Source organism: Colletes latitarsis, chromosome 5 (assembly GCF_051014445.1).
Source record: "Colletes latitarsis isolate SP2378_abdomen chromosome 5, iyColLati1, whole genome shotgun sequence".
NCBI lineage: Eukaryota > Metazoa > Arthropoda > Insecta > Hymenoptera > Colletidae > Colletes > Colletes latitarsis.
The window spans coordinates 27,123,295-27,127,330 of NC_135138.1; the positions used below are offsets into that span (position 1 = coordinate 27,123,295).

Consider the following 4,036-nt stretch of genomic DNA (forward strand, 5'->3'; position numbering starts at 1 on the left):
ACTATAAGTACCTAAACTATAAAATAAAGAAGCGAAAATTACGGCACCTTAGTATATACTGCCGAAATAAACGTACGTTTAAGTAGGACCAATTAATATTAAGTTCATACGTGCAATCGCACGTTTCTACTTCGTTTTTCAGTGTCTTATTAGACACTATCATACATACAATACACAAATACATATTGATATTTATATATCATTTATGTACTCATTTTGTTCATAAAAAACATGTGGCGGTCCATCTCACATGTTGTTAGGTTTTTTGCCTCTTTATTAGGCAATCGTTTTAGTTTGTTGTTAGTTTCTATCACATACCTATTTCGTTCCTAGGAAACACATGGTAGATAATCTCACATGCATAAACATTTTGTTAAATTTTTTGCCTCATTATTAGGCACTTCGTTTAAAAACTATTAGGTTGTTGTTAGTTTCTATCAACGATCGACTTTCGATCGCTTCTCTCTTAGCAGGAAATATCCACAGATGTTAGGTTTCCTCACCAAAGGAGGGTGGTTGGGGTGAGGCTGGGGCGGGTCTCCATTCGCAGCAACCTCCACGCGGTGAGACCTGGGGATTATTATTTAGTATGTAATTAATTTCATCGCTTGTTACTGTATAACATAATTATTTAATAATTAATTACATAGTAAATAATATGAGCTAATGGCTGCGATCTTCCTCGTGTAGTTTGGTATAAACATGTGTAATTTTTATCGGGGATGGTTAATAATGTTACGCGCATCAATAATTCATATAACACATTCCTTTGTTTTCCCCGCTCGTCACACACACACACACACACAAACACACACACACACACACACACACACACACACACACACAAAACAGCCAGACAGACAGACAGCAGACAGATAGACAGACAGACAGACAGGCAGGCAGACAGACAGACAGAGAGAGAGAGAGAGAGAGAGAGAGAGAGAGAGAGAGAGAGACCCTTGAATCGAATTTGACATACATTTATATGGATCCATCGATAGAACATCAGAGGATGCATAGATACATGCAGCAGATACCATGTTAAATGGTACTTTTCGTCTGTTCCAGTCCAGTGTTTTGTCACAATTTCTATTGCCAATGTATTTTCTGTTTGGTGACTTAACATTCTGTTTACTATTTCATCACGGAGTTCAACGGTTGAATTTAAGCGTTTTCCAAATGAATTGTGTAAAAAATATGCTGTTCTACAATATAATCCGACTATTTTTATAACGCGCTATTTTTGAATAGTTGCTGTCGTAATTATATATTAATGTTACGTGGCTACAGAAACGATGGAATAGAAACTGCTCCATAATTGTTTTTCTGAATATTTTTTAAATATTTTAAATAGATTTTCATTGTCATATAGTTGGAAATTGAAAAAATATAGAATTAATGTAATAAAAAAAAGATGTGTTTTAAACGGGGCACGAACCCGTGACAGTGTTTATATGTATAGTGTATCCATAGTCAAGCGTCTTACTCACTGTACCATCGCAACTTCTTGAAATAATATTGATACCTATAGTTATAACACGCATAGCACTTTTTATTTCGTGACTTATTTTTGCTTTTCTTTTGTATACACTGTTCTGCTCAACATAGAAATGTTTAAAACCATAGAATATAGTTAGCTATTAAAGGGAATACAAAAATTGAAAGTATAAGTTGCTTTCTCACGCGGAAATCATCGAAAAAATCGGTTTTTGATTTTTGCTACTACGGCGCACCCTACCAAAAAAATTCAGACATAATCAACGATAGTACACATTTACAGTAATTATATAAATCTAGTGTCTCGTAAGCTTCAATACGAAATCCGTATTTTTCTGTATTTCTTTGCCTTTTTTAATTTTTTACACCTAGGATTTGGAATCGAAAAATCGAAAAAAATTCTCAAATACGCATCTCAATAAGTACAATGCACCAGATTTTTTTCATAATTTTCATACTCAAATAAATAGAGGAAATAGGCACAAATCCACTAATCCGGATTTTCCCTATAACTATCCTTCCGAACAAGATAGAGGGTAAAAACTTGACACAGAATATTTTTTTCTGATGCTCTATCGATGGATCCATCGTATGTCAAAGGTTCAAGGGCACATTTGACCCCCTTATTCGGCTATACCCTCTCATGTGTATCTTTAAAACATCATAACTTTTAAACGGATTGGACGATTTTAATGTATCGAACGGCAACCAACGCGTATTTTGGTCAAGAATATGTAGACATTCTAAAAATATTCAAAAAGTTGCTCCTTAATCCCATAAAGTGAGAAAACCTCCTTAAAAATGGTTCAATTTTTAAACAGCTATAATTCCTACAATAATAAATATATATTTCAATGGAACTTTTTTCTGAATTAAAGCTCGTGAGTACCCACAAAAAAGTTATCTAATACAAGCAATATCTGCGAGAAGGAAGTTACTGAATACATCACCTAGCAGAACCAAATTACTACTCTTCCATATATGGGGGTTACATCTTGAAAGATATCGATTATAATACATACGTTGAATTGATATTATTTTGTATTATAATAATTAGAAACGAATTTTTAAGAAAAATCGGCATGGGGTAGGTGTCTAAATTTTTCGGCGAAATAAAATTTTTTCAAATCGTTCTGGAAAAATTATGTTCAGTTGCAGGGGTCAATTATGATCATTTTTGGTCAATAGATATACCATCGAAATCCCTACCACTTTTGAGAAAAAAATTCATTATCGAAAATGTCATTTCGGTCAGAAATGACATTTTCGATAATGAATTTTTTTCTCAAAAGTGGTAGGGATTTCGATGGTATATCTATTGACCAAAAATGATCATAATTGACCCCTGCAACTGAACATAATTTTTCCAGAACGATTTGAAAAAATTTTATTTCGCCGAAAAATTTAGACACCTACCCCATGCCGATTTTTCTTAAAAATTCGTTTCTAATTATTATAATACAAAATAATATCAATTCAACGTATGTATTATAATCGATATCTTTCAAGATGTAACCCCCATATGTGGACGAGTAGTAATTTGGTTCTGCTGCGCACCGCTAGGTGATGTCTTCGGTAACTTTTTTCTCGCAGCTATTATTGCTTGTGTACAGTATAAGAGGACTGTTGAAGCTTGAAATAGCATCGCTTCTCGGCCTTATGGCTAAGATCAAAGTGTAGTATCTGTTCTTATCAGCTTAATATCTGATACACTCCCCATTGGGGAGTCAGAATATTAATCTGATTTTTGGAAATTGACGGAGCAGTTGGAGCTTGCTCCACCTCTGTCGCGAGTCAGCCTGGCATTGCAGTGCCGCCAGGATTGGCTCAATTATTTAATAAAAGCATAAAAACTTTACAGGGAATAGAAATAAAATAAAAAAAAAGTTAGAAAAAAATTTTTTTTTCGCGTAACGCTATCCATTGGATAACCTGCGCTGCAAGTCTTAACCTATTGCAACTACAAGGGCCTGCAGGTTACGTTTTCAAGAATTACTAATGTAATTAAAGTAATATAAATATATTATGATATGTTCGACCAGAGGTGGACTTCCGTGGGATTTTCTTAATCATGCGCACTGGAACGAGCGGCTACAGTCCTCACTGCCGTATACACTTATTAGAATTTAGGGTACCGTTGGATCCTCAGTAAGGAACAAAATTTAAGGAAGTTATAGGGAAAGAGAAAAGTTTTTTATGAAAGAAAACAGCTTGTTACTAGGATAAGGAAAATTGCAGAAAACCTTACCAGTATTCGAACAAAAATATTGCACGTAAAAATGAATGTGAAACATACAAATACATAAAATGACAATTACATACTGGAAACATATACTTTATCTATATTAACTGAATACATTTGTAAGAAATAGTTTGTGTGTGTGATGTGTGTGAGGTGTGAGGTGTGAGGTGTGAGGTGTGTGGTGTGTGGTGTGCGGTGTGCGGTGTGCGGTGTGTGTGTTGTGTGTGATGTGTGAGGTGTGAGGTGTGTGGTGTGCGGTGTGCGGTGTGCGGTGTGTGTGATGTGTGTGAGGTGTGT

At 34.9% G+C, this 4,036-nt stretch overlaps 1 non-coding gene across 1 annotated transcript; it reads left to right on the forward strand.

Annotated features, from left to right (window-relative positions):
- Positions 1 to 3,140: 3,140 nt before the first annotated feature.
- On the forward strand, positions 3,141 to 3,333 carry LOC143342273 (U2 spliceosomal RNA). Its single transcript, XR_013079770.1, has one exon. It is a non-coding gene; the product is annotated as a U2 spliceosomal RNA (small nuclear RNA).
- The last annotated feature ends 703 nt before the right edge of the window (positions 3,334 to 4,036 follow it).